General features: G+C 38.2%; 1 long non-coding RNA gene across 1 annotated transcript in view; it reads left to right on the top strand.

The window, feature by feature from the left end:
• LOC117954416 overlaps positions 1-13,887 on the top strand; it is a 305,368-nt gene extending 291,481 nt beyond the window's left edge. The window contains exon 3 of the long non-coding RNA XR_004658818.1: positions 13,809-13,887. This is a non-coding gene — a long non-coding RNA (uncharacterized LOC117954416). The remainder of the gene's footprint in view (positions 1-13,808) is intronic.
• Positions 13,888-24,863: the final 10,976 nt, after the last annotated feature.

Below are 24,863 nucleotides of genomic sequence, written 5' to 3'. Positions count from 1 at the left end.
TGCTCTGCAGCAGCTGGCTGTCGAGGGTGGCACACAAAACCTGAAGCGGACTACAGGCAAGGCATGGACTGGACCCTAATGCTAATTATGACAGCCCCGATATGAGCTAATATTAAACCCAGTTATCTTGTGTGGTGGGATTTCATGCATGAACACAACACGTTCGCTGTGTTTTCTCCAACCCATGTTGCACAGTATTTTAATCAGAATACCCCAAGTTCAATCAGGAAGGCAAAACAAGTGGCAGGCCATTAATTAGCCTACCAAAAACACTGTTGATTACTGGTAATGATGATAAAAACACTGCTACAATGAGGCTTAAATAAGATTTTTTTAATTGGGTGATTTCACAGATGTATAGTAAGATAGAGTAGAATGCATCAAGGTGAAAAGAAAATCCCTTTTTTAGTTTTTTAGTATTTCTTTGACAAAAAGTATTCCTTAGTGTGGAATGGGTATATGTAACCAGGTCTTGTTGCCAGGGAGGGTGACCTTCATCTCTACACTTGAAACTCTTCTGATAGCTGTTCTACAAAAGTTTAGCATCTAATCAGATGGTGCCAACAGCAGCAAAGTGTATGATGAAGGTATACCTGTGTAAAGATGAGTGAATTTTACAGTTTACAGTTTAGTAGAGGTGAAAATATAAGGTGGATGATTGTGAAGTCAATTGATAGAAACTTGATGTGCATCAATTGTTGTTCCAGCTTATCACTTGTAAGGATTTGCAGCTTTTCTTTATCTTAATTTAACACTAAACAAACTATCTTTGGGTTTTGGAATGTTGATCAGACAAAGCAAGTCATTTTGAGGTGTAATATTGGGCTTTTGGTCTAACTTGCAAAGATAAATTTAAAGGTAACGTTTAAGTACTAGACCTTCATCAAGCAAATGCCAAATTATAGGGCTGCAACTAACAAGCACTAACAACCTTCATAATGAAGGTCTAGTACCAAAAAATGTTGCCATTCAAGTTAGTTTTGCAAATTAGACAGTGTGCAGAAGTTTCTTTGCAACTTTTGACCTACTTGTCACTCTCCAAAACATCTCATGTAATAGATGTGCAAAGTATTTTTCACTTCATAGATGAAATGATGCCTCAATTGTTAAAACAAAACAAGATTAGTTGATAATAAAAATGTGAACCACAAGAATCCAATGATAGATAGTGAGAAAGGATGTAACTGTGGTATAGGTTACAGTGTATACAATAACCAAGATACAAATTATATGAAACAAATAAATCGAACTACGGTATGTTAGTAATGTAAGTGTGATGTGTAGAAAGAGCCTGAGCAAGTATGTAAGATGTGCAGTGTAAAAGTAGTGGCTGAGGGAAATTGGCAATACAATCACAAGGCTTAACCCTCAACCTTTACCGTGCACAAGATTAATCCAATAGTCATATTCATACAAACATGCCCCTAAACCTCCAGAATATAGTGATATTCAATCAGGGAGCAGATGCTGATACATGTTGTGTTTAAACATTCAGTGTTCATCCATATGTTAATAGAAAGACATTTTGATGCTCAGCACCTCACTTAAAAGGTTATTCTTGTTGACATGGAAAAGTTATCAAACAGGATTTAGACCACGGAATTTCACAATGCTCCACTGAAATCTTATGAATTTATATAAATACATTTAATTTACAATCCCTTTGAAATGTCATGTAAAAAAATAACACTTGTGAATTAAAATCACTAAAGCTTTTTGGACACACGCAGCTTTTTTATAAATTAAAAAGTATGCATCAAATCAAAGTGTATTTTTCACTTAATTTTCCCAACTATACCCCCATTTTGGCATATATTTATGTATAAACATGACTCGTTTCACATGTGGAAACAGAAAGGACCAAACTGTTTTTGAAAGTTTTACATCTTAAAGTTTAAATCATGTAGAGTTTAAACAATTTTCCAAAGCATGTTTGTATTTCTCTTAATGTTTCAGACAGCCATTGTACAACTCAACTATGTACGTTATAAATGATATCAAACTCTTGAGCCTAGCTTGAGCAATAATCCCTCAGTGAACAATAAATGTGTATATATGTTTGCCAATGTTATATACATTTTCCAATATGCAAAAATGCACTCAACAATAATGTGATGTAAAGGGAAATGGTTCTCAATTCAATTCAATTTTATTTATAGTATCAGATCATAACAAGAGTTATCTCAAGACACTTTACAGATAGAGTAGGTCTAGTCCACACTCTATAATTTACAAAGACCTCCAGTTCCATTAATTCCCCCAAGATCAAGCAACAGTGGCAAGGAAAAACTTCCTTTCAGGGAGAGAAAGTTCTACAAGGGTTGGTAGATGAGTCTGACAACGATGACGAGAAGGGGTGCTGTGTCTGTAGCTATACACCCTCACCCGCCGGTCTAGACAAACGGAACTGCAGTGTTAATGTTGACGGATGCGTTGCACAACTAAAGAAAGCTTCAAGAGTTTGTTTACTGACTTCTATACAAATATATATGAATAGAAACCAATGGTTGCCAGGAAAGGTTCAAGGAATACATTCAAATTTCTAAAATACAGTAGCGTGTTTTATAAATTGGTTAGCTTTGATATAAAGTGTACAGCTTCTGTAGTGGGCTGAAAAATAAAAATCCATGAAAAGTATGACATGGCAATTTACTGTAAAAACTATGTCATTTTGTATAATATTACATATTAGTGTCCAAATGTGTTAAAATAGAACATGTTCCAAATTCAAGTTGTAGTTCACATGTGATGCTTTTATGTAAGGTTAGAAATATTAAACATCCTAAACAATGTACTTCCCATCTATTGAATTTCAGCTGGAAGTTGAGTGTTGAGTGTCTAATATTTATTCTTTAAAAAGGCTTGGTGGGTCAACCATTTTCATTAACCGCTCAACGTCCTATTTGAATATTGTAAGGATAATTAGGAGATAAAAGAAAACACCACAAGTGCAACAGGGCCGATATCTTGTCCTGCAGGCACATTACAAGTCTTCAAAGGAATATTTAAAGAGTGTTGATTTTGTTTCACTCTATGTTTCTATATCTTTGGTCAGTTTGTTTCTTATTTAATAAAAGAAAACCATTATCTACTGTATATATGTACGTGCAATACATTGCAACAGTTTCCACAGAGGCTTGACTTCAACTCAAGAAATCATTCATGATGCAAATAGGAATTTTGTTGCACTGACTTCATTTTTAAAACACACCATGTTTGTGCTCTGTTGGTTACAATGGAAAAGGGGTAAATTGAATCCTGATATTACGGTTGTGAATTGAGACCAGAATTGTAACTGACTTGGCACCCCAAAAAATCTGCAACCATGACTGAGTTGACTGGAAATGATGGGTTTGTCAATGAAATTACACTTTGGAACTAAAAAGCCCATTAGGATTTTACTGTAAACTGCAAAACATTATCATTAAATTGCCATTTGGAAACAAATTTGATATAATCTCAATGACAAACTGGACTACAGCGTGTTTAAGCAGGGCAAATCCCCAATTATGTAGTCCTGATTTGTTGACTGTTCCGGATATGCCAGCTGCAGGCTACATATTTTCTGTCTTGGATAACTGGAACAAAAAACATGTTCTGATTTATTCAGTCAACCCATTGAGGGTATCATTAGAAACCATTACGCCTGTGATAAGCAAAAGTAACACAGCATACTAATGGTTCATGAAAGGTGTAATGTCTACCTGTGCTGCACTACCAGCTGTGTCCTCATTGTGAGCATGTCTCTGCATTGACTTTCTGGCAAATGTGACATGAAATGTTTAATGCTGTCTGAGCTCTGTCATTTTACCTCTACATATCATGTCAAGTTTCTGTTGTCATTTCTCAACAATCGATGTACTGGAAGGAAAATGATCTGCCCAGCTGGAAGGAGGTTTATGGTAACATTTTCCTCAGGTTTCTAAAGTTCCACCCCATGCAGCTTTCTTTTGAACATGATATTATACTGTGAGTAGGAGCTTTTCATTCTTCTCCAATATGCCTATTTTTACTTTTCAGCATGGTAATAAAAGAGCTACCTCAGTGGTGCAAATTCAGCTGTAAGACATATTTTGCTTAAAAAAAATGTCTAAGAACAAACACTAAATCTCCAAGTTTGGAAGTATTAATGTCCTAAATATCAGTTCTCTTCTCTTCCTCTCATAAGTATATAGTCTGGTCAATGGTCTCCGTTACACGTGGCTCCAATAGAAAACAGTCCCATGGCCGCAAAGGGGAAATGTGAATTTGGGTCAAATTCACCAGGTGGAAAGTGAGCGGATTAGTGCAAAGCTTGCATGTTTTCTGAGGCGTAGTTTTACATAATAAAGAATAGAAGAGTAAAAAGAAAACAGGTGTAATGATGCTGATCCCCTGGCACATATTCTTATTTAGAGAAACAATGTTTATGTATGGCCTACTACTGAAAGTGTAAACTCTCTATTTCATTTTAACTGACCCAGGAGAGCCCAGCTTGCTGGTGTTTTATTCATTGTGGTCCAGGCAGTATATATGTAAATACACACAGTCGGCCCTTGTCTCTGTTTTTTTGTCTTCTTTTTATGAGGACTGATGAAATTGTCAGAAAATGCTTGGCTTTTGCTTTTTTTGCTTCAGCCTGTCATTCTAGTCTGCGGTCATCGTGCAATCAAAACCCCTAGTAATAGCACAAAAAAAGCTAAAAAACAAGACTCAGTTTTGCTGATTCATCTAAAGAGAGTAAATAAATTTCACTGCGAGAGACCAGACTTCATCATTAGAACAGAGTCCGATCTGTAAATCATAGGTCTTTATGAGCCTCCAGTTTAATCCACATTGAAATTATAGCAGCGCGAAAACAACATGCTCCCTTTTTAATTTATACTTCCCTCAATTTTTGTCAAAGCTTAACTTCCACATTTGACCGTAGCTTTTAATGACTCCATTTGTGTTAATTAACATTAGGGAGAGTAAATACCATCCATGCATAAACATTACTTTACTGCTCATGACTGCTAGTGCTTTTCTCTGCATTACATCTTAATGTAGGAAGGAAACAAACAAACTGGCTTACCTTGTTCAGTAACACATGCAACATTTGGGAGAACACATTGTGGTTATGTTAGGTTGTTATTTACTGCATACAGCTGTTTATTTATTTTATTGGTTATTAAGTTTTTGCTCTGGAATTATACTACGGTTGCTGATTCTTTTATTTGAAAATTAGCTCCCGAAACACAAGAAAACAGCAGCCCGCATGCCTTCAAACACAAAGATAATACTTTAATTACATAATAATTACATTTTTGGGGGGTAGCGTTTTTGTGGTATTTTTGCAGCCGCAGAGACCCCACAGAGAGACACAGTGTCCGAATTCGAGTCGCTTCACCTCTACATGTTCTTTTTGATTTGGTCTTCTTGTGCATTGTGTGTGTGTTTTTCCTCCAAATGTTCCGTTCACATTATGGGAAAAACCTCATGTAATAATGTGGGGTGTTTCAACAAACATTCTTGTGGTAAATAAGAGGGTGGCTGGGAATGCTGCGGTAAATATGTCTTGAGTAATTATTAGGTGGTTTTACTCATTAAAATCAAAACCCACAAATTCAAAGAAAATTCAAAGGATCGAAACTGAGTTTTTTTAGCTTTCTTTATGGGAATTGACAAATGCTCTTGTTCCTCACAGACAGAAACACTGGCTGTTCTGTCTGCATTGAGAGGAAGCTAATTCTTTGCGGCATCCATTTCCCAGCTTATTGTACGGAGTAGCTTTCTATAGTTTTGTAATCATAGGGCAGCATGAAAAAGGGTGGGAATTATCATGATCTTGACAGTCTTGTAGTAACAGTTCCCATGATGAAATGGGCTTGATTAAAAGGTTCAACCACAAGTGAACTCTACCACATTCACGATAAGACAATGACTTAATTCAATGAGGACCAGATTGGTTCGCACCAGCTATTCATAAATCCATTACTTTGATTGTGTGTATCTTTCCTTAGTTCCGAGGGAACTACTAGATAGTTTCCACCCTTACTTAGTGAACCAGCTAGTTTCCAACTATAAAAACGTAAAGAATTCGTCAGCGACAATGTATAAATCAGTTACCAGGAAACATCTGTAGCACCTCGCAATCAACAGACATGACATAACTTACAAATGTAACAGTGTTTGGGGGACAAGGAATACAATAAACCTCTGCCGTCTGCCAACTTTTTTCTATTTTAAAGATGCACCCAGAAGTATGTTTCAGAATTAGTAGTGTTTCTGTATTTTAAAATTAGCGGAAAAGAAATAGTTAACCGGATGTTATTAGCTTAACTATTGTGGATTTGAAGTATGTGTTATTTTTGTGAAAACTAATTTAAAATTTCCCAGTTTATACTGTTTTAAAATCAAATAGAAATAAAATTGTCAGGTCAGAAATGTTTACCATATTTCATGTTGCCTTTTTTTTACCTTCTCACTCACAAGCTACTGTTAATTCTAGCTATCGTTACATAACAGTTACTCCTGGGAGTTACTAGAAGAACTATTTAGTAAAAACTAATCATAAGAGCTGTTTTGTGTGTTGCAAAGTTTGTTTTAATTTAGTAATTTAATGTAAGTATTAATTTGTCATATAAAGCATTTATCCATGGATAAATATGTGTCTTAGAGTTAGCAGTGAATGCATTTTAGAATGAGTGGAAAATATTTTGAAACAGCTTAATGCTTTGTAATTTGTGGTATTTTGCGTTATTTTTGTGAAATGTAATTTAAAATGTCCTCAGTTTACATTGCTTTTTAACATATTTTCTATCAAAGTTTAAAGTCAGGAATGTTGACCATATGTCATATTGCTTATTTTACTACTCACTCACAGGCTTAGGTTAGTTTTAGCTAACATTAGCTAAACATCAATAACATCTCGCAGTTACTGGGTGTTAAAATTGAGTAAAAACTAGTTTACAAATTTCAACTTACAAATAATTGGTGAAACCAATCTTAGGGCTACCTGAAGACAAAGAAAATTCTTATTTCTTAAATGACATGTCTTGGGTTCAGCCAAATAAGTACTGGCCTACAGTCTTACAAAACAGTTTTCAAACAATAGCTAAAACTTCAACTTTTAACTTGATTTGTCCCCAAAAGGCATTTGGTTTTGCAGAGGGAAAAAGCAAGCTAATTTGGAAGCTACATAGTTAGTCATAGTATAGACAGCATACTGAATTATTAATTTGGTACTTTAAAGTTGCTTTGGAGGTGGCTTTGAATTTCAGAACCCTAAGTATATTCTCCCTTCTGGAAGTTAGTCCACCATTCCCCCCCCCCCCCCCCCCCCCCCCCCCCCCCCCCCCCCCCTGAGACTTGACTACAGATTCTGCTGACAGAAGTTAGATCAAGCACAGAAAGTGAATTCAACTCTACAATAGATACAATCTGACAAGCAACATGGATCCAGACTTGTCTGCCCTCTAGATCTTTTTGGCTCACAGAACGTCGCCTTTTCTCTGTCCTTGAAACATCTGTAAAAATGCTCTTATATGGGGGGAAACATCGAACAAATAAAAGTAATGTACTAGAATGACTGCTTTCCAGCTGTGTGATTTGCTCCAAAAATATCAATGTGTCTCAGCCCAAAAACAAACTTATCTCAAGAATGCATCTCACTCTATACTTGAGCATTTTAAAGCACTTGGTGAAGCATTTAGGAACATTTGTTTTTAACTCACTTTCCAATGTTGAATGTTTATCTTAGAGTGTAGTTATAAGTGTTGTTCCTCTGTTGTTGTGCAGTGAGTCTACTCTCTTCCACATATGAGGCAGAAACACTGACACATTGGAAACAGATGCTCATTGTTCTAGCATGAAAAGGCAGAGAAAAAACGACAGAAAGAAGAAAAAAGATTTACAGCATCTCATGATTCCATTCAACGGTAGCTGATAGTTAAGTTTTCTTCACACTGTAACTGTTCACTCGTCAAGTCAGATCTTTCTTTTAAGAAATACAGACAGAAGAAGAAACTATATAGTATTAAAAACAACTGGTCTGCCAGAAAATACCATAGTTGAATGAAGTAGTACATGTAGGCTATAGCATAACATAATGCAGTAGGTGGTGGTTAACTTTTTAGGAAAAGAGGAAATGGGTCATCTTCGCGTGCCAGTAAAAGGAATCCTGTCACTCAAGTAGGAGTTCTGTGACTGCCTCTATTTTTAGCACCTGGAGCTCAGACGCATACCATACATTTTAACCCTCACACAAACACAGACGCAATAAATAATAAATCCACCAAACAGGAAGATATTATCCTCTCAAGGGTTGGTTGGAAGTCATTCATTTGCACAAGCAGCTCACAAGATGAATGGGGTAAAATAAATTCTTAATGCAAAAAACACATGGAGGAATAGATGTTAGCGGAGCACAAGCAGTCTTTAGGGTGGTTTGGGACTTTGAATGCAGTTCTTCCCCCATTTCAAGCTAGCTTCTGTTCCACTCACCTAATATACTTCTCATGATGTTTGTATTTGTTTTTTTCCCCCAAAAAGCTGAAGCACTGGGAGGTTGAAAACACATTTTGTCATGGCTTTGTTAGTGGCAATACACATCTATCTTGCTCTCCTGTTAGTGAATAGGCGAATTCCTGTTAGGCGAATCACACCCTACTACTTTTATTTGGTAGTTAAGTAAACTCACGTAATTAACAGCATTGCTCCACCCAACTTAAACATGAACAGAGGCACACCTGTGTGCCTCTGTGTGTACCTGTGTGTGTGTGTGTGTGTGTGTATGTGGGTGTGGTTGTTTGGCAGGACCTTTTAATAATAACTTTTGTCATGAGTCTTTAGCTGCCGTCTGTAGGTGTCTGTACAATATATAACCCCATACTGTCAATGCACAAATTTAACCCTCACATTCTGCCATCATACAACTATAGCTTAAGTCGTAAAAAAATGTGATTGTGCAATTACATCAAAAACAAAATCAGCCAATATCAAATCAATTGACTTAAATTCAGTCAATAAAGCTAATTAATCTGTACCCCATTTGTTTGTATCTGATTTCACTTGAACACAAACCGCTTCCAGTAACATTATAGAATTAGCCAAGTCAGGTCCACCATCATGGAATAACATGACGTTTTCCTGTTCTTCCAGTGTATTTTCAAAGCCTCCTGGAAGCTGTTGCTTAAGGCCAACACAACAAACTGTCTTTATGTTAAAAGGTGCTTGTATATTTGTGTTTAATATGACAGAAAACCACAGTATTGTGTTTAAGCTTTCCACAAAGAGCAATAAAAGATGTTCTATTGAGAAAACGCTTGCTAAGCCTGAAAGTTGGTTCTCCAGGGTTGTCACTAGGTCATCAAGACCCTTTCACATGGCCAACATTTTGATCTAAAATATCAATAAACACTACAGTAGACAAAGCAACAATGAGTCACAAAAGTGAAAAATCAATAACAGTATGAAAAAAATCACTACTTAATATGACTTGTGTAAAGAAATTACTTTTATGCTCAGGTGAATAAGCTCAGAAAATATGAGTCATTCCTTGACCGCCACTCAGCTACTCAGCCACACTCAGAAGCCAACATCTCTAGACGGCTCTTTTCTGCACAGCATTGCATCAAAAGTAATAATGACATTTCACAGCCACAGGTATGTCAGTGTGGAGAGAGCCGCCATGCAGGGAGAGGCTGTTGTGGCAGAGTCATAGGCGGCGTGTGCTCTACATCCAGGCTCTTGTTATCTGAAATGCTACAAGTTGATGAAAAATACATTTAGTAAGTGTGCCACCTGTTAGGGAGCAGAGGCAGAAGTATAGTATAATAACAATTTGATAGCTCCATCATAAATGACATGTGTGACCAGTATGCATTATTTTGGTGCAAAACCTCCAATCTATTTTTGAAATTTGTGATTTTGAGCTTAAAATAAATTACAATAACAAACAAATGCTATGATATGCAGAGCCATAATCATACTCAATTCCATTAGTCTTACTGTCATAGATGTGAAGTGGGAGGAAGCATAGGAGGAAGTTACTTAGGCTATTTGCAAGATAAGAGTGTTAATGGTGTCAGTTTTTCAAAGCATGGCAACCATATCAATCCGGGCCCATGTCAAATATGTTTGACATGATTCAAGAGTGCATTTAATGCTTTGACATTTGTCTTGGGCCTACATTCAGACTGGGTTAGAGAGAAAAGCAGAGAAAATAAATATGCCAATCACGGCTACTGTCAAACTCTCATTGTTCTGGAGTATTTTATGATTTATGCCTTTCAAGAAGGATTGTTTCACATATCAGGGTTTCTACCTTCCTTTTCATATGCATGCCATGTGTGGAGGTTTGTGGACATACTACTGTGGTAGCATTCAGGCATAAGGCTTCATGACAGATACTTTACACATGCCAGACTGTTAGGCGATGGAAGACTGTGAGACAACGATAAAATGTTCATATTAAAAGCATTTACCCCTCTCCAGGCGCCAGCCTGTCTGACACTGGCTCAAATTGATTCTTAATCGGGTTTGTATGGACCCTAGATCTACCGTTGATGAGCACAGTGAAAAGTGGACATCTACGGCTATAACTCTCCACAGAAACGTGATAACACAACTGACCTGACGGAGGGGAAAATGACTTCTTAGAGTTCTGGGCTCCATTTTTAAACAATAATAATTATGAACCGGACAATCTGCACATCTTGAAAGTGGATTTAAAAGAATGATCCATCATCCAGACACAGCAGAACAAAGCGACGGACTGAAAGGGATGTCATTACTCATCACCAGTCACAACCAGTTGGCATTAACCAGCTGTGTAGCTAGATGTCTTTTTGGGGGACTTGTTTTTTTTTTTTTGGGGTTGTAATAAATCACTCAGAGTTGCTGTGGAATGTGATCCAGTCCTCTGGAACAGCTTGGTCTTGGTTGAGGTGATTTTCTGTTTCTAGGCTGACATTCCTCATTATCTATTTTGGCTTGCCTTGCGTGCACACTGGGTCGTGGAAAAGGCTGGTTAAAAACTGAGCAGTGGGGGGAGAGGGGCTTGAATGCTCCTCTGTGCCCCCCTACCGCCATTCTCCCCGGCAAAGCTTAGCATTCCTGTATTTGAAGAGGAAGGGAGGGAAGTTATCCCTACCTTTGCCTTGCTTATGAATTTTTTTCTCTCCGCTCACAGAAGAAGGCTTGTTACCAGAGCAGGCAGACATGGTGGAGAGCCACGCTGCAAAGCTTTATTCAAGCTGAGGGGGAAGAATCTGCTGTGGATTAAGCCTTGTCCAAAGTCTGGTCCTAATTTCACTGCTTTTGTGCAGTCAGACTGAAGGAGTGCTTTTGATTACTGTCTATACCTTTGAAGGCTCACTGCAATTTCAGGAGTCAATAATAATAATAAAATATGTTATGAAAACAATGGGACTAAATGGGCCTCCATTATACAACTCAGGATTACTCATAAACTATAAATGCTCTTATAATGAGCGTATTAACACTTGATTACTGCAGAAAACAGAGCATTTGTGTGGAGTTGTACTGATTACTGTGAAAGAGATAGAGATATGATGGAGGTGAACTAGGCACCATAGACAGAAATGCATTAGGCAACACCTTAACTGTACATGTTATCACAATGAACTCATGCAAACTGGATCAGTGCGCGATCTAGAGCATTCAGAGATATCAATGGAGTCTGTACCATAAACAGTGGCTAAGATATGAATACAACGTCTTTATGGGATGGTTTTTAAATTCTAATAATTTATGGAAATCTCACTGATGTAAGATAATTATCTTGGGAGCTGTTGGGAGATATAAATCAAAGAGTTTATGTAGCATAAACGGTTTAAAAGCTTGAAGTTAACAAAAAAGGACAGTATAATGAATAATCACATGAATGAAAGACAATATGTGACTGTAGCAGGTCAAGATAGTAATACTGACAACAAAAAAATCTGTTGGCATAATAAACAATAAGAAGTAAACCCTTAAATGGAAGCACGAAGCCAAGCAGCAGGTCTATGACTCAGCCACTTGCTTTCTAAAGTGCAACCTCCCCTTGCAAGTGTCATAAATTGTCCGAGGCACCCGGGGCTTACCAGCCTGCTGGGGTGGTCCTTCACCAGCGTCATCCCAGGGTGGGCTAACGTCAGCCTGCAGGCCTAGCGGGCTCGTCAATGTCGCTTTGCTGCTTCTATTCTGGTCACCAAGTGGAGAGGAGCAAGTGTTTGAGTGTTTGAGTGGGAGGCAGAAAAAAGAAGAACCTGTTGCAAGCGAAGGTATGTTCCAAGCATATGGTGGTCTCTTCATTTTCAAAGCACTAAATGGATTTAAAGCAGGGGGAGGAATTTACAAGGTGGCAATGCAAAGAGGAGTGAAATACACAGACTGAAAGGATGTCATGTGTGAGCTGCAAAAAGCAGTGAGGGCTCATTTTACCTGACACCAGGAAGTGGATAGAATAAAGTTAAAGCTTCTAACACTGATCTAATCTTCAGCGCACACATTCAAAACCATGATTATTCCCAATAAAGCAAGATTTGTATGTTTTCCGAGCATTGGGATTTTTGATATATTGATCTGCAATGTATTTAAGCTAATTTCATCTGTGCTGAACAAAGGAACAATGCCAAACCAAATGTCCAAATGTTTCTGTTTCGAGACTTCCATTACAATTCATTTGTAATGTAACACATTTTCAAAAAGGAGGGCACTGTGTTGGAATTTACCCTAATTAATATGCATGTAACAAATGGTAAAACTGCCAACATATTAGCATACTGTTTTCACGATCATTTCCAAATTAGGATTAACAAATTGCATGCTTTTATGACATCAGTTTTCTTTCTACTCTGCAGACAGAACATTCCTATGATCTGCAATAACCCAAACCGGGATTCGACCGCCTTTTCTTTATAACCCATAAATAAAAAGATTGTGATCTATTTGTTCCTTTTATATCCCTCAGTTCTGCGACATTCTTAGATCCTTTGTGTAAAGTCAAATTTGGCTTTTTTATGCGTTTTATTGCATTCCTTCTCTAACCAAATTCCTTTTGTGCTTTATATGGTAGATGTTTCTCTATATTTTCAATGAAAAAAAGTCACTGCTGGCAGATCCTTGGCCTGTTGTGGTCCAGAAGAACAGCACCACAGGGAACTTCAGAAAAACACACTCAAATTTCAGCTTTTGAAATATCGTGGCTAGCGGGCAAGAGCATCTCCAGGTCCAATATTTCAAATCAGATACAGACTCTGTTCACTAAAGAAGGATGAATGCCTCTCACAGAATAAGGTATACATGAATTCCATGTATGATCGACTGTCTGTGTGTTTCTGGGTGCACGTGGTCACAGGCTGACACTTACGTAACCCCTTAACAGGTGCTGAAGTCTTATGTGTCTGAACGACAGCTTAAGAGTTTTCTGCCTTTTTTTACAAGCCAAGCCTTAGTTAGTTCACCTCACACATGGCGGTGTTTTACAGTGCTCAGGCAACTGGTATGACGCGACTGCAGTCTTTAATGCTACAGTGTCCAATGAGTCAATAGAGCTATTATGGGCTTCTGAAAAGCATGACTATTTACCATCTATTGTACCGCATACTATATTGTGTGGTACAAATCGTTTTAGACTTTTGAAGTTGTTATGCCAGGGTCTGTGTATGTTGTCAAATACTGGAGAGAAAAAGAATGCAAAAGGAATATACCCTAAATGAATTGTGCACAGAACTCAATTTTGGCAAGGCTTCTTAAAGGAATAATTTAACATTTTTGGAAATAAGCTAATTCATGCAGATAGTTAGAAGAGAAGATTGATACCGTGCAATAGGTTAATGTAGCTTAGCATAAAGACTGGAAGCAGGTAGAATCAGCTAGCCTGTCTCTACCTAAAGATAATTAAATCTACCTACCAGCACCTCAAAACTAATAATGTCAGTGATAATATGATTATTTTTTAAGTTATATCTTGTTTTTTTATGCCTAGAAAAAAGTGTTAAAAGAGACTACTGGCCATGGGGGTTATGCTGGATCATTTCTTGGCCGGGCACAGTGACTTCAGTCAACCAACAGAGACTCCAAAAAGTTACTTCCACTTTTGTTTTGTACGGATTACACAAAGAAGTTATAACATGTTAGTCCACATGTCCACTGCATGGTACGTCCCGGCAAGGCACGGCTCTACTCAACTCTCTCTTAACTCTCTATAGTATCTTTTACCAGGTACTTTTTTTTGTTACCAACTTGATCAAGTTTCCAAGCAAGCTGAGCTATTAGAATGTGGACACTGCAGACCACTGATTGGTCAACGAGAACCATCACTAGCACAACATGCGACATCCTGCACAAACCCACCATATCTAAATAGCCAAGATACCGTCAATAAAAACCTCAATTTATGTTCATTAGCCCCACTTTTTTTTTTTTTTAAATGGCGGCTCGCAAAACTACACAGGACACTTCGCTGTATAATTGCTAAAGTGCAGACATTGTTGCAGATACAAGAATCCAGTGTGTGTCGCTTGAAGATAATGCGGTGAAAGTTACACACGGCGCCGCTATGGCGATCAGCTCAGAATCCTGCTTACAACGAGGAGGTACTATCTGCAGTGTAAATGAAATTGAAAAATAGCCCATGGTACCAAAACTTACTTGCGTTAAGTTGAGTCGAACAATGCAGTAAATTAAAATGAGGCATAAGTGTGCTTAAGAGGTGCTGATAGGACGTTAGTGTTTCCAAGCTTTATGCTAGGCTGCCGGTACCTTTATCAAGACAAAATGAAAATAAATAAAAAATGGATGTTTTTTTATATTATTCAGTATTCATTTTCTTTCTTGACATTGGAATAATCAGTAGCTACAAGACACTGAAAAGATGTTTTTATAAAACACATACTGTATAATAGATGTTGCAAATGCTTACAAATTTCCAAAAATAGACAAAAGACCATTCAAACTATTCAAAACAGAGTCCTTATTACTAAAAACTTGTTGACTGTGGATCACAATATTTACATTTATGCAACACTGCCTTTACTTGTTGTAAACCAAGGATCCTCTGACACAGGATAAAGTTAAAATAGTGTACTCAATAAATAGGAAATTAAGTATGTGTAAGGGAAGTATTATAAACAACATACATTGAATAGTTCCTGAATCCCATATGCCCCTTCACTCCCCCATCTCTGCTTCTAATGTTGCTCATATGCTAATGAGATCAGTCACGATCGCTGATTCCCTTTGAACTTTTTATTTCGTTACGGGCTGACGGAAATCACAGAGGTAGAGAGCAGGAGGTTTTCTACCGCATGCCCACCACCCCTCTTTCACCATCTGCTGGACCTCATTTCATTTGAATAATAAATGATAGCCTTTTTTTCTCTGTTACACAGAGCCGCTTCGGCTCCTCATGTGTTTTTGCACTTCAAGACAAAACGTCCACTAGCCATGACGGAGGACTGTTGTCTCTCACTGTAGAGCCATGCCCTGCGTCTACAGGCCACACCCGCCTGCGGCACACAGAAATGACTGATTCAAAGCTGAAATGTATTTTTATAAGCCTCGCACTGGAGGGATTGGATTCTTCCTTTATTTTGAATAACTGTACATGAATTGAAAAGCCTGGATATCCTGTTTTTCTTTAAGAACAAAAAGATACTGAAAAATATTTTCATGCTGGGTTAATTCTCTCAAATGAAAAAGCTTTAGCCCCAAAAGACAAACCAGAAATAGATTTTATCAGCAGGATACGCTCATATGGTTACATTCTTGCTGTTGATGGCCACAAGATAACAAGAGGAGCTCTTTTCAATCATTGGTACATGACAATTTATAGACTACTCACTAAGCGTAGAGGATGTAAAATGCTAGTGCCCGTAGCTCTAGAGCTGATGGTGGAGGCTTTAACTATTCTTGCACAGATAAGGCTCCTTGCTGTCAATTTACATAGTTCCCAGCTGGAGATGTGCTGAAGCAGATCTAATTCAAAGTTTCAAGGCTCAAATACACACAGCAGTGCTTCAAACAGCAATAAAGCCAGTGGCCTCTGCCCTCTGGTGTACTTCCCATTGCCACACTTTACAACCCTAGCTCTTAGTGTTAAGATTGGAACATGTGCTCACCAATGGATTCAAATCGAGTCAATAGGCGCTTCTTTCCCCTTCAGCAGTCCCCATGTGGATCTCAAATAGCAAAGTGGTGTGATTAGCATGCACATACTTGATAAGAATTCAATCCATTATCATTTCCACTTCATACGAAGTAGAAGCAGAACATGAATGTTAACAGCGTGCTAATCCTCCTTTTGTTAAAAACAAAACAAATGATGTCTGAACCTTACAGTGTACATTTTCTTTGAAGAGAATATTTTTACAGGATTTTCTAAGCTTTAGTATTTATTAAGAACAAACGTCCTGGACAATCTGTCGAGGGGAATATGGAGAGAGTACGTAAATCTAGTCCCCTGCTGCGTGCCTTCAACAGCTTTTACAATGATTGTCCTCTGCAGGTTTCCAGAAGCCTGGAAACAGGGGAATGCCCTTGACAAACTAGGTATGAGAGAAAAAACGACAAAAAAAACTAGCTGAAACCCGAGGGATCAGCAGGGGCAGTGAAGCAGGTTGTTCCATTTCCCCTTCGTTTAAAAACTACTGCCAAGCACTGCGTAGACTTGGACCCATGTGCCTGGTCAGGAACAATGAGAGCCAGCTAAAATTAATGAAACAATTATCGACAAACGTTGCAATTAACCAGCTTTCCAAATTCTACTCTGCATGAGTTGCTGAGAGAACATCAGTTTGGATAAAATATACATAGGTGCCATAATAGAAAAACACAAACAGCCTCGTAAGATCTCCGGGGCTCCTGGGACACAGAGATGGGCCTCCCCTTTCCCTTTCCTGTTTCCATTTCCAATCCAAACTATTACTAGTGTTAATAGCGAAGCACACATCCCAGCTGCTGCTTTGCACCAGCATTTCAATTAGCAGGGTGTTCAAAACCTTTCATTATCATAGATATGGTAAGATAGCTGGTATATACCAAGCGAGTGCTATCAACACCCCTGACAATAACATGGTGTTAATCACTAGGATCAGCCCGAGCCCTACTGTGAAAACATTCTGCATTGTCACTTTTGATCAAGTACGCGCCAGATGCATGAAAGGTAAGGGCATTAACATGGAACAGCAGGGGTTGCAGCACATTGCAGCACATTGCTAGTTCTTTGAATTAGTCCTGGTCCTAAAACGTTAAGGTTTTTTTTCTCCGATGTAATGTGACATTGTAGTGCAGCACCTTAGGGTAACTATTAAGTGTAATTTCATGGTGAGTGTGCCTTGTTCGTTACACTGGTCAGTGTGCCAACTGAGCTTAACTGGAAATCTATTCTGCCCTACAAAGGAAACACACAGAATCAACATAGTAAATCAAAAATGAGTAAAGACCTGAATCTGATATTTTAATATTGGTTTTACAATTTAAAAAAGACATTATAGCAGACAGAGCTAAAAACAGAGCTAAAAACCTACATCTAAAGTAAGCACATCAAGCCAAAGCTAGCTGGTGAGATGGCCACAGCTAGCCTTAACATCTTGGTTATTTCATTAGGTATTCCACATAACCAAATAAAGCAGTAACTAAATTAAATTACTATGGAGAAAAACAACTCCCCAGCTAAACTCTTGCTAAAGGGAACATAGCAGTGTAGCAGGGACTCTGCAATGACTATTGGAATTCATCTAACCATTAAATAGCATATGAAAATGTATTAAATTGTAAATAATGTATACATATTTTTAGTAATTAGACAACTTTCCATTACTTTATGTTGTACATGACTGCTGCTTGCCGTGTGAAGTTCAAACTCACAAATATCTTAATAAACATTTGTTTGCAAGTTGCAAATAAGCATATGTGAGAGTATATTTCAGGAAAACAGACACAAATAAAACGTTTTATGCACAACTTTTACTCTATCCCCTGGACAAAGCAGCTGCAGCAGTGGTTACACTGAACAACAAACAAACATAAGGACATTATGTTTCCTGCCATGCACTCAAACAACTGTTCAGGTGATTGTGTTTTAATTATCCTCTTGAGGCCAACCTTTAGTTTTGCTTTTCATCTTGTTTTACTATTTTCTAACACATTTGAATGTGTCTGTTTCACTGCCAGGTTTATGGTCTTTGTGTACAAATGCAAATAGAGACTTGTGGCGCATTGACGCATATTTGTCTGACAGTCCAGAATTATGGTAGGCAGACTGGATCCGGCCGTGAGCGGGAGGAGAGAGAGAAAGAGGGCCCCCGGCAAGCTGCCCTGGCTTTGTTTACAACAAAAAGCCATTGTTTGATGTGGTCACGCAGCCGGCTCCAAAGCTCCCGCTCCCACAGGATGTACTCTGGGTAAAATGCCAGACGGAGGCCACTGCTGGATGACTGCGACCTCGCCATACAGGGACTCTAAGCAAAGTACTCCTGAGGCCTGATGAGCCTTGAAGAAGTCCATAAAACTACAAATAGTTTGATGCATTTTTAGTTTTGCATCTATTATGGGAGAAATGTGTGAGAATTAGGCATCTGTTGACCAATCAAATTCATGTATTCTTTTAAAGGAGAAAAGTAAAGGTAGCAATACCAGGTGTGAAAAACAAACTTTGTAGATCTATGACATATTCTTAATTTTCTTTTACAGACCTTCACATTCGACAATTTTACCCTGTTCCTCAAATGGCAGGATTGGTGACATGTTAAGTAGCAAGAGTCCTAAAGTTATTAATTTCCATCCCACATTTCTTCTATTCACAGTCCTCACTCGCCAGAAACATAATGCATTTCTAATTCCTTTCACTCATTGGAAGATTTCTCTTTCAGTCCTTCTCTGCCTTTCCCTGCCAAATCGTCAGTACAATCAAGTCACATGCTACCAGTTTGCAGACCATTGCAAGCCCAGAGAGCCTTCATTGTATTAATGCTACAACTATTCAAACGAAACAAATGTAGGCCATGTAAAGGATGTGTCGTCAAAGGAGACTGCAAGCATTCCCAAAGCTTTATTAATCTTTAATCACATGCAGTGTCCTTAAAGAGGTGTCCGGTTGAATGCCTGGCTGAAAATCATAATTGTGAAAATGGTATCAAAGTGTCTTTTTTTTATTAATTTTTTATTGTTGAAGTAGCATACAAATAAGTAGTAAAGATAGGGCTAAACATTCATTCCACACAGGTGAAGCATTTCCAGCTCTGTAACTCTGTAAATGACACTAGCTCTAGCTTTGTTGATGTATATTTTGATATTTGGTAATTTACATTTGTTTGATGTGTGTGTATATTTTTATCAGTAAAGTAAAGAAAGGGCTTTTTTTGCATAACTATGAAAGGAACAGTAGGAAGAGTCTTCTGACATGCCAATAAGGATCTGGTGTGGCACACAAGGCACTAAGGTAGACTGTAACAGTAGCCGGTATATGGGGATAATCTATGCCTGAAGCAAGACTGGGCAAGCAAAGACACATGTGGTGGTGAGCCAAGCTCAAATCCCTTCTGACCTTGGCCCTTTTCCTGCAGCCAGGATGAGATGAAAGGAAGCGTTGATGTCTCTACTGCCCCCAAGAGGTGCTGGCTTCATGGCGGGAACTGGGGAATCATCTTCAAGGCTAATCTTCCAATACACATCTAACAGGTTGTGTGTTACATAAACTCCACTTAGGCTGATGAGGCCTGAGTTTAGATGTTGAGTTGTCAAACCCACACTTCAACAGTTTAACATTATGATGTACTGCTGTTTGAGAGACAAGGGATCTAGACAAGAGGTTCAAGGTACTGTAAGTCCCAACTGTTTCATGCAGGATCCATTTAATGTTTCATGTCAGTGGTAGTACAAAGCAAGCTCTAAACCACTGACAAAAAGGCAACCTGTAAAGTCCTTGAGGAATCCTAAGAAAGAGTCCTAAGTGAACTGTTGGGAAATTAAATATGCTCTCTGTCCTTCCTCTGAAGAAGTGATGATTCTGGCAGAGTTGGGGGAAATGTAGCACAAGCAACGGTAGAGGAAATAAAAAATCACTGACACAGAGACTGTCTTAGCATGGCTGTTTTTTCCACAACACAACGCAGAAGTTTGTCAAGATAGTTTATAGCCAGCTGTTTCATCTCTTAGCAGTCATGCTTGGAATTAATAGGGCCTTAAACACGGGCAGCTGTGAATTTTCTATACTGTGGCTTGTGGCATCAGGACTAACAGTTGTTATTTTTATATGATGAAACGTCCCTCTTCAGTAGTGATGGGAATAACAGCATTGTAAACAACGGCGTTACTTACAGCCTTACTTTTTTCAGTAACAAGTAATCTAATTGATTACTCTTACCATCTTAATAACGCCGGCGCGTTGTTATAACTGAAGTTTTTTTCATCAGACCAACTTAAACTCAAGCCAAGAGACAAAGACTTTTTTTCTTCCTTGGTTAGTGGGCCGTGCACGAGACAAGCGCATAAATGCTGTTGATTGGCAGAGGTTGAGTAAAATTTCTTTGGAAAGTCAATCAGAAGTTGGGCGGGTGTTCAAAAGCACGCATACTCGGACACAATGAACAACACAAGTAAGTCAGTCAATGAGAGACAGGTATGGCGTTATGAAATCTAGGAGAGGGGGGACTTTTCTTGCTAAAGTTTTCCCACCGTGGTCAGAAAACATAGGCACCATGACTCTATAGTGGCTACTCGCTCCAAAGCTAATCAGTGTCACTCTCTCACTTCTCCCTCGCTCTATCACACACACACACACACACACACACACACACACACACACACAAGTGTAAACACTTATGTTATTTGCACTACAAAGAGTGCATGTATTTGTTATTTATTTTTGCTATAGTGCTTAACAAGCATTATTCAACTTTGCCCAGTTGTGGCCTGTTGAGGGGTAATAAATATCAAAAGTTCCAAAACATCTATTGTGTCATATGTATTGATCCACTAGACATGGTATCTTCGTACTGTACATGGCATTTGATTGAGGCTATTCTCACTTTGTCCCACAGACACATTACAATAGTTCAGATGTGTGTAAATTGGTTCTGTTAATGCATTGTATTAAGGGTCCATTTCGTTATAATATTAGGATTTACCATGAATAATTGAACATGTATTTTAAGTTCCATTAAAGAGGGTTGGAAGTGGAGTCACATTTGAGCATTTAAAAATGTACCTGAAAGTAACGCATTAGTTACTTTCTGAAGTAACTAGTCACTTTTATAATTTGTAACTGAGTATCTAATTTAGTTACTTTTTGGAAGAAGTATCTAGTAACTGTAACTAATTACTTTTTAAAAGTAACTTGCTCTTCAGTATGGTTTCATCCCACTTGAGAACGATGCAGCAGCTATGAAAACTCAGTCAAGCAATTCGTTTCTTATGAGGTCGTTTTGATGAAAGTTGGAGATGTCAAATTTGTTTTGTTGTTATTAAAGAAATCTATATTTTACAAACATGAGACCATGCTGACAACTGATTGACATTTTGCGAGGGTGCTTATGAAAAAAATAAAAGGATTAATATACATTTTAGCAACGTGTGAAGTCAGTTTGCCAACACAAGGGTTTCTGTTTCACAACCAACTGTCATATGTAAATGATTGATTTTCTTTTGGTTTGCTTGATGTCACTGAGCAGATATATTTTATTCCAGTGATTTGCAGCAGCATTCTTAATACTTCTTCCTGCACCATGATGAGTCAGGGTAAATCTATACACTGAATATAAATAAGATTGTGCCTGCAGAGCTCTATAGTCTCTATCCACGCCTCATCTCTCAGCAGCAGCTCAACACTGCAGGACGAGAAATCCGGGAGTTTGAACTGACAGTGACCTGAGCACCTCCTGCTGAATTTGCTCTGTGGCCAAGTGTGTACAGGGGGGCTGTAAACCTCACCAGGAGCTTGTTTTGCCCCATGCTGTCAGGGCAGCTGGTTCTGAACTTGTCATGAGAACACCTACAATCACAAGGTTTTCCCCTCCAGATCAATACACTATTGGATGCTGTGCAGAGATGAGCACCACCCTGCATGAGCAACCAAGCTTCACTCAACACGTGCTGCACGCTCCCCAACCCATCTGCATCTGGCATCATTCATTTTGGTCTGAAATTAAACACCTCAAACATTACTGGAAGCATGCCTGCCGGTCTGTCTGGTGCTGGAAGAGATTATTTTTCAGTCTTTACCTCTGCCAAGTATGTTATGTTTTTTGTATGGCTTTTTCAGTTTGTATGTCTGTCAACAGGATTATGGAAAAGGTCAGATTTTCATGAAACTTGGTGGAAGTGGGTAGCATGGGCCAAGGGGGAACACAATACATTTAGGAGTGGAAACAGAATCAGTGTCTGAAAAGTGTCAGAGTCACATTTGAGATTGGGCACTTGTGCTGCATTTAAATTGATCGTCATCATCCTCAGTTGATCTTTTTAGGGCTCATCTGATCCGTTTGGTTAGCGCTTCATTGTCCAAAAAATACTGATAACAGCTTTCAGCTCTGAGCAACACAATATCTTCTTGTAGCGTCCATGTTGTATTGAAAATACAACTTTAAGCTCATGAACACAACAAAGTCGTAAGAACAACTTCCCAACTATAGTGTTGGGACCAACCCCGGGGCGCATGAATGCACCATTGGCCTTGTCGTCTGCACTCTCCGAGTGTGAATAGTTTCATGTGTAAACACTTAAGTTACATGTTCAAAATTATGCATCCATTTTTTTGCATCCATTTTTCTGTGCAGTGCAGTTGTTTGGAGTGGCGAATTTCATAGTTGACATGTTCCAGAAAGGCTTTAGATCAATGCAATGTCTTCTGGACAATATTGCTGACCTCCAGGTTGCCACAGAGCCTCCAACATGGAAAATTCAGAAATAATATATAAATATTTTTTTAAGTTACCTATGAATGTAAAATTGGTTTAATGCCACATTTTAGGTGATTGTTTTTCACCACTGTATGCATCAGTTTATTTTTTGCATTTATTTAAAGGTTTCAGACAATGACCATTTCAAGGCAACAAACATACAAAACAACCACAAACACAACAACAATAATTATAGAAAGTAAGCCACAATAAATAAATTGAAAACACTATAATAGATAAATTAATGTATATATTTTAGGGCTATTTAGGGCCTTAACACGTTAATCGTGATGTGATTAAGGGCTGAGCATAACGCATTACTTTTTTTAAATCGCATTAATCGCATGCCGCCATTTATTAATTTATTGTACACTTGGCTTTGCATCGTGTCTAGCTGTTCTGAAATCACTAGAATCTACGGACTCTTGGGGCTAGGCTACTATATGTTGACCCTTCGTCGCACATATACTTATCATCAAGCTGCAATACGTCCTTGTAACTTCCTAAAAGCTGCAGGCATGATAGAGAAAGATTAAAGAAAGATTAATTTTCCAAAACTCTTGGACGGCTCAGTAGACAAGTCGAGAGCTTTATGCACATCGTGTAAAGCCGAATTGTATTCAATGAACGAAATTCAAGCTTGAGCAACCACCTACAAGCTTAGCATAGTACAGTTAACGTGACTCAGGTTGATACTACCGGGCTCAGGATAAACACTATTTTGGAGAGGGCTAGTTAATGACCTGTGGATAAAACCAAATCCCCAAAAATTACTACGAATGGGTGGCAACTAACTGCAGACCTGTCAGCGGTTTTGGACCATTTTGTTTGTACAAGCAAAGTATTAATGTTACATCTCAGTTAATTTTTGTGGTGTAAGGACAGGGAAGGAATTGTGCAATAATGACAGATTTTTTTTTTGGGGGGGGTGGGGTTGGTTTACAGTAAATAATAAACAAAAAAAAATCTTAAATTCAAGCTCATAAAGCAACTTTCTTTGCGTTCATTTGATTCCTAATCAAGATACACTGGTAATAATTGCTTTCCATTGTTAATCTGTTCTTAAAAACAGTTCAGAAATGCAAAATAATAGAATTTTAATCATGTGATAAAACATGTGATTAATTGGGATTAACTATACAAATTCAGCATTTAGTCGTGATTAAGAAAAAAATTATTGTTTGACAGCCCTAATATATTCCTAATCTACATCTTTCTTTGAACACCTAATAATAGCTTGTCTGTAAAAAGGTAACCACAGTTGTCACAGAACAACAATGGAGGGCATTTTCTTCAGCTAATGGCATTCCTGACACATTATTGCGCTTGTATGGTGGCTCATATCTAGCCAATAGGTGTATTATACTGCATGGGAGTTTTGACAGTTCCCCTGCTTTTAAAACTCCAATTATGATAATTACATTGGACCGCTTTTCAGCTGAAACTGAGGCCAACTTTGACTGTAATACTGGAATTTCAATCAGTCGTATACACAGGATCTCACCCTTCAGTATAGGAGAGTCAGGAACTGATTTTTACATGAAATCTATCTGAAGTTAAAGTTTACTTTGCAGTCAAAGGAAACCAACGTCAAGCTGCTGAGAAACGCAACACAAAAAGAATTGACGATACGCAAATCTCAATGGAACTGCATCTATATCAAAGCCAATGATTATTCGAGCAAAGCCTTGTCTGATTGCAGTAACAGCTAGTGAGAAGATGAGAGAATAGTTTAGCATGTGATGGCTACCTCGGTGCCTTCGAAACAGCAACGCATGTGGGGTAGATTGCTTTAAACTTTAAAGGTGTCAAAAAAATGTATGAGGCATCTGAGAGTCAGATGGACATTGTGGCATCAATACAATGGCAGCACATCTTGTGTTAACACCCACTGGGCTGCAAAACAGAGATATAGATAGCTGGACAGACTAAAATGACTAAATCAACTCCCTGGATGGATGATAGATAGATAGATAGATAGATAGATAGATAGATAGA

Source organism: Etheostoma cragini, chromosome 12 (assembly GCF_013103735.1).
Source record: "Etheostoma cragini isolate CJK2018 chromosome 12, CSU_Ecrag_1.0, whole genome shotgun sequence".
Classification (NCBI taxonomy): Eukaryota; Metazoa; Chordata; class Actinopteri; order Perciformes; family Percidae; genus Etheostoma; species Etheostoma cragini.
Note: the sequence above shows the minus strand (reverse complement) of the source record. Positions and strands in the feature narration are given on the sequence as shown.